At 41.7% G+C, this 12,285-nt stretch overlaps 1 protein-coding gene across 2 annotated transcripts in view; it reads right to left on the reverse strand.

Moving 5' to 3' along the window:
* The window catches only part of UNC5C (unc-5 netrin receptor C), a 260,373-nt gene that overhangs the window by 116,497 nt on the left and 131,591 nt on the right, over positions 1–12,285 (reverse strand). The gene's annotated exons all lie outside the window — the stretch shown is intronic.

Here is a 12,285-nt window from a genome sequence, read left to right on the forward strand (position 1 = left end):
AGCAAAGGCTGAAGGTGTTCACTGATTCTCAGGGCTGGTTATTTTTACATATGTTTATGAAACTGTTCTAGATACAGGTCAACCTTTTTCTTCCTTAGAAAATTGCTATGCATGCTTTGGCTTAGACTTTTTAAACTAAAAACAAGATGTGTTTGAGATAGTTGACTATTTTCCATCATAGCCTCTGTCACCACCTGCACCCACACCAACATCCCTGCATGGAGTCTCTCATGGTTAGATCCCAGTGACCCTAGTCAATGGAGCAATTCTCTTTGGCGTCTGTGGGATTTTGACATGAAACTTGTAATATAATATCCATTTCATACAGGAAAACAGCCTCAGTTAATGCTTTAAGTTATATCATTTCAATGCTCTGCTATTCCAAGACAAAGGAAAGAAGAGTCAGATCTTCAGTAGCTCCAAGTGACAGTTCAATCACCGTGAGGAGAATAAAACTTCTCAATACCAGCTGAAGGTCTTGCCCCTAGAGGAGTGCAGGTAAAACACATGCAATCTTGCCACAGTAACGGAGGTGAGAAAAGACACGTTTCTAGGGTGAGAATGGTATTTATGAAGGAACTGTGACAAGAAATCATTTCAGCCTTTCTTCCACAGCAAAACATCCGCTTAGTTCCACATCTCAGGACATAAAATGCATAACATAAACACTGTAGAAAACATGCCTACCTTTGCACACAGAAACACAAATATTTGTACATTTGTTGCCAACTTGTTTAGACACTTTTTTTGATGATGCATCTCCTGTCAACAGGGATGTAATTAAGCAGCTTCCTAACTATTGAATAGTTGTATGCTACCTGCTACAGCTATTTCCTAAAGCCTGTAGCAGTACAACCACATAATCATATAAAACTTTCGCCACTGATGCCTGTTGTTTAATGCTAATTTCTTTGTGCTTACTAAGAGAAATTGCTATTGACTGCTTTCATTAGGAAACTATTGACCCTTATCCACTGGAGCATCCTGGAGAAGAAATTCACTAAATGTGCCCATATTTCATTCTCTGAACATCAAGGTAGGAGAGTCATGCTGAAGGATACGGTTTATTTAATCCAAAATTAAAATTTTATAGGCTACATTACCTAAAGTAAATTGCTTAATACATTCAGAAGAACAGCTGCGTTCTAAGTGTTTGGCTTCCATGTTTTCAAGGCCTAAATTAAGCTAAACAATAGAATATCACTGCTAGCACCATAGACTTCCAGGAGATGAGATATGCTTTACCTAAATTTAAGAGGCAGAATTTAGATTCAGCGAAACAGTGATTTTCAATGCATTCCTCTAATACGGCACAAGACTATCACAGCCTTCCCAGTTTAATTTTCCTTTAGTAATAGCTTTTTCAACACACTTTTTACATACTTATGAACTGTACAGTGAAGTGTAACAAGTTACTTGCATTCATATTCGCCACTTGCTAGCAATTATATAAAAAACCACCCAAGTACAGAGACCCAGTATGCCATAAAGACTTTGGAAGTTGGACTCAACATTGATTCAGTTAATCTCATGTCCCAGACAAATACATCTCGCCAATGCAGAACAATTTCGGCACAGTAAGTGAATCCAGACAGATTTCTCTTTATGCGTGACATTGTTCTGCTCGTGCACAGAGCCACTCATTACACATGCTGTGAGTCAAATATGTAAGGAAAAGCCTTGTCCAGGCCCTATGTTTTATGGGGCAGGGGATACCTGTGCCACTGGCTGGGAGACCACTCCAACTGCAGCCCTTCCCTGAAAGGCACTGATGGAAAGTGACAATTATGGATTTTATGTGGTAGTTCAGGCTCTATTTTGGCTAATGTAGAGTAGCACTTCAGAAAGTCAGGACCTAGTAATATTGCCATAAAGGAACTGGGCTAATCTGCATACCTGCCATCAACAACCTGTGCAGCTCTGCAAACTCCCTTCAAGCCAAGCCGAAAGACGCAACATCAAATTCACTAATAAATGCCAATGGCACGTGACATATGCTAAACCCTCATAACTGAACCCAAATGTAACTTTCAGAACCATGTCACAAATTTATTTGTCATAATTTTGACCATCTACTTGCCTTCTCCTCACTGATCTATCTCCTTGAACACAAGCCCAAGGAGAAGTCAAGAATTCTCCCTCCAAGATGCTGACCCACTTCCAACAGCTGCTCTTCTACATTAATTTAGTCCCCTTTTAAACAAACATGTAAGTGGAGAGCAGCAGGAGACCACCATGAGTGGAGTCGAATGCCGTGCCATAGAATCTGATGCATATGAGAACTTATCACACCTTTGAGTCTGTCTCTTATCACATCCATCCCCTTAAGACTTCTAATATTACAAAACATGTGAAGAGTTATAAATAGTCACCATCATTTTTTATTAATTCATTTGGAATTGTGAAATTGTTTTGTCAAAGTTACAACAAAATATAACACAAAACAGTCCATTTTCATCCTGCACTCGTGTAAGAATATGTATAGAAAAATGTGCATAGCAAAGCTATTTTATATGCCAGACTTGTGACAGGGATTTTTTTTGTGATCAGCAGAGGCACATATCAGAAAAGCAGTGCAATTTACTATAAGTCTGATTATATACCTTACCCACAAATTAATCTCATTGAGATTTATTTCAGCATTCCAAACTTTTATACGTGTCTGTGTGGCTCTATTATTGATATAATTATTGTTTATTAGTTCTATTCTGGTAATGTTCAAATACTACAATTAGAATGAAGCCCAAACATGCTGTACAAACACCTATTAAATCTTCCTGAACTGGCAAGCATAGGGTCTAGAAAAACACAAAGGAAGACGGGGAAAAACAGAACAAGACAGTGAAAAAAGCTGACCCGCTTCTGATCACTGCCTCTTCCTTCCAAACTGTCGTGCCATTTCCTTCGGCACAAAATCTTTGAAAGTTTATGTACAACATTTCCTACAATAAAATAAACCACTGCCTTTCACTATCGCATCATTACTTTTGACTCTTTCTTGTCACTGCCAATATTTTAAGACCCAAAGCCTTCTGGGATTGTTAAAATGAGCTTTAGTGATCTCTGTACCCATTCAGCTTCATAACGAGCGTTATTAATCGCGTCTCTCTTCCCAACATTCATGACATAAACGCACTCAGCTCTGCCTCCTCACTCCTGATGTCAATAAAGACACCCACTGCTGCAGGTCTGGACCTACCCCCAGATGTCCCCGATTACAGCCTGCTGTGCCCACACGCTTCTCACACCGCGGGCCACGGGCCCTGGCCGGTGAAGGTCCACATCCCTACGCGCACACACCATGCCTCCACGTAGCTTGAGCATTGTGGAAATAGGCAATAGGCAGACTAACTTTCTAATTGCTTTCCCAAAACTCAAAGGGACAAAAATACGTGCAGTTCAAATTCCCAAACCACCAGGCAGCAGCCTGAAAAATGCTGACCGAGCTAGCGGGGCTGCGGGACCAGAGCACGCTTTCCGAAAGCAGAGAGACAAAAATAGGGCACAGTCATTTATTAAGTTGGTTCCATCCATTTATTAAGCTGCCTCCTTTCGCTTGAAACCTTCCCTTGAAAAATGGTCATAATACATTTTTACACCCAGTAGACTGACCTGGCAGGAGTGCAGTGAGGATTAAGCAATTAATGGTTATGTGTTTCTTTGAGATCCTTCTGGGAAAGCTACTCGATGTATTACTAGCGGTAATCAGAAGAATGATTACTGGTGTGTTACTTCCAATTCAGACCCATACAAAAACTTTCTAGATTTGAATAGAGTAACCAGAAGAGGTCCAGCTCTTGCGTAACTTCTGATAAGGGATTTGCAAGCTCCTGGCAACCGATTTAGAAAACCTCTACAGTGTACTCTGCATGCACCATTTTGTAAGATAAGACACTGAGAAAAAGATTTATTTGAACTTCTTCAAGCGTCTTCAGAAAAAGCGTCGCACTGCAAAGGGCGTAATCTGTACCTGCATTCACACATTTCCAAGGCTTGTCAAAAAGTTACACTTGCTTACACCAGAGTTTCTGCATTCTGCTGCAAAACACACAGTCACTCTGGACATAACGACATTACAAGGGCAAATGAGATAAAACAGCAGCAGATGTTGTTTCTGTGCCCCTCTGCAAGAATTCCTGCCAGCTTGCTTTTCCTTCTCAAAATCTGCAGGAGAAGTTGGGGCTCTGATGTCACCTTGCCTAGACAGCTCTGGGGCCTTTTATGCTGTCTGGCGTTATTATCAGTGATACACTAAGCAGAGCTACATCTTCATCTAATGTTACTCGCTGCATGTACTTAGTGTCTGCCTGTATTATGCCCTTATAAGTGGTGGAGAAAGAAAAGGGTAAGCAAGAGGAATAGCAAACAGGATTTTCTCGGAATAATGTTTCTCAGCCTTGGACTGATAATGGGCTGCAGTCGAATATATTCCTGTCATCATCGGCGCACAAAGCTAACTTTGTAACATTTGTTTTACTAATTGAACAATCAATTATTAACATAGATTATTTCACAGTCGTAAACAGCACTGCATACAGATACGTGTTTGATCTGACAGAGCCTCTGGTCCAATTTACAGCCCCTCAAGCAACAAAACAGCCCCTGGTCTCCATTAATGCTACCCTCTTGTACTGTTTCAGCCCCTTGGACTTTGCCTCTCCCCGTAAATGCCACTTGATATGGCCCAAGTAACTGTTAACAGCTATGTTCCTGACCTTCTCCATCTGCAAAGTCCCCCAAATCCTTCTCTCCTTATCAGCACACTGACAGGGTAAATTAAAGTGCAAGTTCAGCATTCTCTGCACTGCTTTTTGTCATCATAAAGTACAGTTCATTTGATCGGAGCGAAATGCACTGAATCTCACTATTTGACACCAAAATCTGCATTTCCCACTGGGTGCATGCTGCGAACTGCAGACAACCCACTCAACAGATGAGAACCACCCAACCCTGAGCTTCAGTGCTTCACCATGACCACCAGTTTGAGTTCACGCCCATTAATAAAGCCACCAGAAAATCTCACTGCTTTCCCTCCTGCAGCAGCAGCCCCTCCAGCTGCCCTGGGAGAGGACGAGCCCTTGCTCCGTGGGAGCAGGCAGCCCACCAGCCCCCGGCCCCAAGCTTCAGCTGCCGTACCAGGGCTGAAGGTCAGCCTGGGGGAGTTCTCGTGCCAACGGGTAAAACCGCACATCAAAGCTGAGCCCACAGGCTGTGTATACGTAAGTAGGCATCAGCCCACACAGACAATGATTTTCAAAGCCAGATTTTTCTGTTATCAGGACACTCTGAAAGACAAACCCTGCTTTTTTAGTAATCTTACTGCAGTTTCTGTCTCACCTGGGAGCTGCACAGGGATGTCATGTAAATGATCCGAGACACTTCACTTGGATTGAACGCACTTCTCTCTGCTGGCCCTACCCTCCTCTATGTTGGCGATGAAACCGACTGAGTTAGAAAAGTATCAGACTTTCCATATACCGAGGCTTGACCAGGTTATTACTGTGGGATCACCAAGGGCAAATTTCACATCCTCAAGTCCTTGTTAATCCTACCTTCCTGCTAACTAAGTAAATAAATAAGAAACAACAAACTGCCTTGGCATTAGCCTTGAGTCAAGGCAAGAAACTTTGACACTCCCAGCCCCTACCCTACAATGACCAAAAAAAAAAAAAAGAGAAAAACTTATTGATTCTTTGCTGGTTTGTTTCAGCATTCAAGCTGAAGAAACCTGGGGGAAATTCTTCCACGAGTAGCTGCTGTCCCCTGACCGCAAGCAGGCGGGCACGCAGGCGTCCCTCCCAACACGCCCTAGGCACTTTCAGAGGTGTCCCCGTGAAGAGAGTTTCACTTGGTAGGAAACAAGGGAAGGGGAGCTAGGATGGGAATAAACTAAATCCAGAGCCAAACTTGCCCCTAGAACTGCTGAAGGCCATAAACATGCAGAACACAAACCCTAGGCTGAACGTGATGCGTTCGAGGCAGTTTGGCTTGCCAGTCTGCGGCGGTGCATGCAGCTCGGCCACCTGAACCCCATTTCCAAAGTTCAGAGCAGCTCTTGTTCAAAAATAATGCTCAGCCTCGAGGCAATCACGAGACAAAGTGCAGGAAGATCCTGAATATGCAGGAAAAACATTAGGAATCAGGGCCCCATCCAGCAGTTTAATTCATTAAAGTGCAGAACATCAGCCCGATGATCAGAGTTAGGCTGGGCTTTAAGATACCAAAAGTAATTCATCACTGCTCTCAGCATCCAAGCAACTCATGCCAAGTGGGCTCTTAAAACACCCAAATATCCCCTCTCAAGTAGACTACTTCCTTGCCTAGGTGAACGAGCCTGGCTTCTCACCAGTGCAATTCAAATAAGTAACAGATGGTTATAAATGCAGGGTTACCAAAATTTGCAACTAGTTCCAAAATCATTTTGCCTCTCTCTTCTACAAATTTGTAGAGAAATTTTGCCTCAAAGTACTCCCCAATAATATTTTTTTCCTGGCATTGGTATAGATACTCCAGTAAAAAGAAGGACAAGAAAAATAAAACAAATCCTTTTTTTCTACATCTCCATTACAATATTTATTGCCAACACAGGTAAGATAGAGTATCATAGGAAAGTACACAGTGTCTTTTGAAAGAGGTAAGAGTAGTTGTCTGTACTGTGGGAGAACCAAATTTCAACTGATCTTATGACAAAAGCAGTAAAAGCCAATTACTCACTTTCTGTTTCACTTTTCCTAACCCTGATTCATACAGAGGAATTTAAGTGTTCCACACGCTTAAGAAGCTATTGGTAACATGATTAGTAATGTTCCTTCTTTTTTCTTTCGATACATACTTTGGGCATGATTGAGTGTTCCAGAGTCTTAAATGATTAAGGAGACAAAAAGACAGACAGTGACAAGCAGGAAAAAAAAAAAGATAAGAAATGGATTACTCTCTAAGAGACTGAAAACTCCTCTAGAGACCCTAGGCCTTCAAGTTCATTTAAACATTAACGAACTTTACATTTCAAATCATACCTAGGAGGACAAGCAATAGGATTACACAGCTAAATCTATAAGCATTGATTTTGTCTCAGTCACAGATGCACACTGTGCAGTATTGGAAAATCTGCTAAGAAGATAAGGTTATGACACACAGCAAATAGCATGCAGCCATGGTTCAGGTAAACCTTTCCGTGCCTTTTAAAAAACCCTACCCTCTCCCCCTCCAAAAAAACTAAACACCCACAAGTGTCACATCGTCTGAAAAATATAAATGCTTCCAGAAGCATTTGCAGACCCTTCCTGACGTTTGCATTTCATTTAGAGGTTGTTACAGAACCTGTGTGAATCACCGTTGCCAGAAAACAAGTGTTTTGATGGATTGCTTTTAAAAATCACCGTGTAGCTCTACGTTTTAAAATCACCATATTGTTTTGTATAAAACAAGAGATTTGCATTGTGTATCTCAAGAGACTCTTACTCGGTTCTCAGCTCAAACGATCCTATGAGTCAACAGTGCACCATTAGTTTTAAAGAATACATTTATATTCATCAGATTCTTGACTTCTATGGAAACCACTATCTCATTTATTAAATGATGGAGAAATAAACTCATAAAGCAGCTCAAGAGACACTGTAACTCCATTTCTTCCTCCATACCTACCCCCAAACAAGAAATCCTCAAGAGCTCTTGAGTGAGAGTGGCAAAACCAGGAAATGGACAATGTTGCACCATTCCAATTTAACTTTCTTCCTTCGGGTTTTTATCAAATGCTTCTTCAGCATAATCAAGAATTGCCGTAGGCTATAGAGTTAAAGGAGTGAAGCTGGGAAGACACCTTCCCAAAGATTTACGGCTGCAAATTCGAATCTCATTCTGAAAACCTCCTAAAGTGGCTGCCAGTTGACTCTAATTTAAACAAGTCTTGTTTTATTTGAGCTATGAAGTCAAAGGCAGCAAGACGTAAGTGCCACCACATCCATTTAGAACTGTTAGTCCATGAACTGCTGTCCTTTAACTGTACTAGAAAGGTGTACAAGTAGGTATTTTGATGCAGTTGATCTACTCTTTCTTTAGCTTCTTTAATTCAGGAAGGAGCTATGTGCAATATGGTAACATCATTATGCCACATAACATCACACCAACGGAGAAGTGAGTTATCTATTGGAAGAGAATTCTCCCTGGCACCTTTTATTTGGCTCTGGAAAGTATGTGTGATTAACACAAGCAGAACTTAAAAGGCCCATACAACACACGATGTAGTATGAACCTCTGCTATGTTACATGACTATGGTTTACCCAGCTGTGTTGAGAAAAGGTTGATGAAATTTAATCACTGAACTTAATTTTCTATCTTCTGGTACAAAGCAAATTTAAGAAAATCAACCTCTTCCAGAAAATACTGGGATATATTAGGAATAGCTTGGGACCACAAGTTCTGGTTGTGAGTCTCCAATGGTACGTACTCTGTGCCATCTGTGTAGAGTATTACTAAGTCAGGGGACACTTCAACAGCAGGCAGGACGTGGTCTGGTCTTTCTTCTGGCTAGCCTGCTGCTAAAATCAGAACCAGCTAGCTATAACACTGTTGTGTCTTTTCCCCTGATCCTTCCTCCCACTTCTCTTCCACCCACGTAGGTTTGGACCTGGAGGTCCCTCTCTCCCAGTTGCCTACTCCTGTCCCTCCTGTGTGTTTCTTGGCTCCTGACCTTGAACAAAGTGATACTGAGGGGACAGACTCTGTCAGTGCAAAGTCATGGAGCAGTGACCTCCACATCCTGATGCTACAAGCCACCCAGTGTCCAAATTTACTGACTTGGAGTAGGCATTCAAAACCAACAGCTTAAACCCATGTTTTCTTTCCCTGGCACTGGGCTGGGCAAAGTTAGGGCATTATTTAGCCCACTAGAGCCCACAGCTGATCTGTGGTCTTAGATCTGTAGCATAACCCAAACACAATCTTTAGGTCTCGCTTGCAGAAAACACAGAACCAAACCTAGTGAAACATACATTTATATATAACTTCAAAAATGGGTCATCTCTGCAAAGGAAGCAGGTGCATGTGTTGATATGCAGGCATATTTTAAGGAGTGTGGGGGAAGACAGGAAGTAGGACAGGTTTTAGAGTTTACATTTTTCAACCAAAGTTTAGAGGAAAGGATTATTTCCAGTGTCTTCATGTACTTTAAAGAGAAATTTTTAGCACCAAATTCAAGGATCTTACAAAGTCCCATGAGGTCTGATGGACATATACTGCATGTGATGTGATCACATATGATCTTTGGTAACCTACAATTATTATAGTAAAACATGAGGTCTGAGTAATACTGGACCAAGCATCATGATGCCGAAGTATTCAGTCTCTGAGGTGCACGAGTTGATTCAAGAAACAACTCAGTGAAAATGACATAGATGAATTGACCTCTGACCACTGTATGATCCTAAACTACCACTTTTCAAACTATGCATTATGTTTATTTTTGAGGAAATGCTTAAAAACAACCCAACAGCTAAAAAAACCCTGTATTGCAGTGGTAGAGTAAAAAAATTAAGATATGGGGAAAGGTTATGTAATTCATGCAAAGACATGTAAAATAATTCAAGGAATTTTACTGTATGAAAACTGCATTTCCCTCCCTCCCCTTTCAGATAATACTGTTTAAGTTTGTTTTTGCTTGTAGGATTTTCCTAGTAGTTTTAGAAGATAAGTGCTTCTGTACTGAGTAGAGATCATGTGCTTTATGAAAAAGAAATAGCTATATTAAGGCCTGGATAATCCCAACCCCCATCACTTGTAAAATCATAGTTCTACTTTGGATTTTAAATCCCTCAGGAAGTTCAGATTAATGCCTCAACAGTGCATGTATAACACTGTTTACTCTGCTTACAGGTCACTCTTTAAACTACTCGAATACTCCAACATCTGGACAAGCCAAGCACCCATTAACCAGGTCAGCCCATGTACATACATTCTTTGTCTCATCACTCTTTCTTTTATTAAATATTTGCAAGATCCCCTTTGCATGGCTGCACAGACACCGCACGGTTTTCTCGGTATCTGTCATCCTGCCACCTTGCATTAATGAACGCAACGAGACCATACATCAGCAAAGACTTTTACCATTTTCCTTATCTCGGCGATTTTTTTAAGAAAAAAAGACTCCAACACCTGATGCATAAAGAATAACCAGCCAAGCTCAGGGCTTACTTGAATAAACACACCAAGCGAATGTCCTCCAGGCAGCGGGGTTTGACAGAGACCCTTTTGGCAACGGGATAAACAGCCATGCTGCTGTTTGATTGGAAAATGATTCTCCCATTTAGCCCCTGCTTCACCAGCGCTTGGCTGCATGCAGAACGGAGGGTGAGCCGCTCCCGCGGGGTGAGCTGTCAAACGCTCCGGCGTCCAAATTACGCTGCTGCCGCACGCTTCCCGCGAAGAAGAAACAATTTACTGCGGCAGCGCGCCATCAGTCTTCCAGCCCCTGCTACACTTAGTTCGCAGGTAGCAAAAGCTGATTAACTTACTAGGGGCGTCCGAACGCTTCCTCGGATCGCCTGTCACATATTTGCCAGGATTTCCATTCCCTGTCTTGTCAGTGGGGTATGATAATGGGAGATAAACACCGAGCGGAGCGCGCACCAAAGAGCCGCTCTAAAACACAGCGTAGCATCAAAGCTGGGCTGCAGGCAGTTTGACAATTAGACAATGAAAAGAAACTTAACTTACAAACCCTACTACTTTGTCTAGTGCTTCCTTTGGAGAGAAAGGGTGCGGACGCAACGCCAGCACTTCGGAAAGGAGCCCCTTTCGCTTGCTAAATGTATTTATTGCAGGAAGCAACCAAAGCAGAGTAGAGACTGGCCAAAAACATACGCTGGACCCCAGGCTACAGACCTCACATCTAGGGGCAATAAATTGGGCAGGCTGCAGGGAAACCCAGTGCCTCTGGGGCACCCTACACCTGCCTGCAGGACTCGGCCCTAACCTGTAACTCCGGGTAAATCATTCTCAAGCAGGACTTTCAGAAGTGCCTGGCTTTGGACAAATATGCCTCATACAGATGGTAGTGGGCAACCCCACTCTCAAAAGGCTCATCCATCTCCAGGGCTTGCAAGAGGGGTGTCCAACATCTCTGATGTGGTCTCTGCACTTAACTGTGCCTAAAGCATCTCCGTTCCTTACGCCTCGTGTACTGCAAAGCAGGCAAACACACTCATTACCCACTTGAATGTTTATTTCCCTATTTTTTTAATTTAGGATAACTATCTGAAGCTGACATGCCTCTACGTGCTTCTTGACAAGATGTGGCATTGTTCTGCGACCACCCAAGGCAGGTGCTTGGGCACCACGGCAAGAATACTGTCAGTTGGTAGCTATCATCAGGCAGTAACTGATGCAGGTAACTACAGCCATGCGATTATCATCCTAAAGGGAAAAGCCGGATTTTCTTACATACAAAAAATAAGAAAATTTATTATCTATACATTTATGTTTATCACATCCATTTAAATCTATTCCATTAACTTCCATTAACTGTTCTGTTAATTTATTAGCTTCATATATTTACATAAAATACTGCTATAAGCTCTTTGTTATCAACTTGAATTTTGATTACTTTTTACCGCAACAAATATTAAATTAAAATAGAAAAAAAAATGTTCTTCCAATTGTATACATTCATTCTGCCTCTCCTTGCACAGCTACCTTTGCACAGCTTGGTGAGAAAACTACAAAAATTCTCACCGTGTCATGTAGGTGTAAAAAGCTCCATCAAAGAAGATTTAAAAATAATAACCTGGGGTGCGCCACTGACATAACAGCTTCATCTACAGCTGACCTAGCTCGAAACCTTACCCTGTACATACGCCTGCAGCCACAGCTTCTGGCAGTGCTCTGCGATTCAGATCGAGCTGCAGTGGCACCGGGGTGATAAAGCAGGTTGGCTTTCCCAGCATGCCCTCAAACCACATTTTTATCTATTGTATTTTGTTCATTTGTATTTTCATTATTTTAACAGTTGGACTAGCTAAATCTCTTGTAAAACTTCAGGCTTTCTAAGATCAACAGTCGAAAAATCAAAAATACATGAAATATAAAAATATTTGATATTTTGAAAAATCAAAAATACATGAAATATCAAAAATACATGAAACTGACAATTACGAGGCAGTTCAAAAGCTGAACAAAACTCTAGTACCAGAGTCCTGCTTCGCTTTACTGTGGGTACAAACACAGTGCCAATACTCAATATTCAGTGAGCAAATGTAGACACTTTTCCATGAAGACCGCATACCGTTGGT

Source organism: Tauraco erythrolophus, chromosome 5, assembly GCF_009769465.1.
Source record: "Tauraco erythrolophus isolate bTauEry1 chromosome 5, bTauEry1.pri, whole genome shotgun sequence".
Classification (NCBI taxonomy): domain Eukaryota; kingdom Metazoa; phylum Chordata; class Aves; order Musophagiformes; family Musophagidae; genus Tauraco; species Tauraco erythrolophus.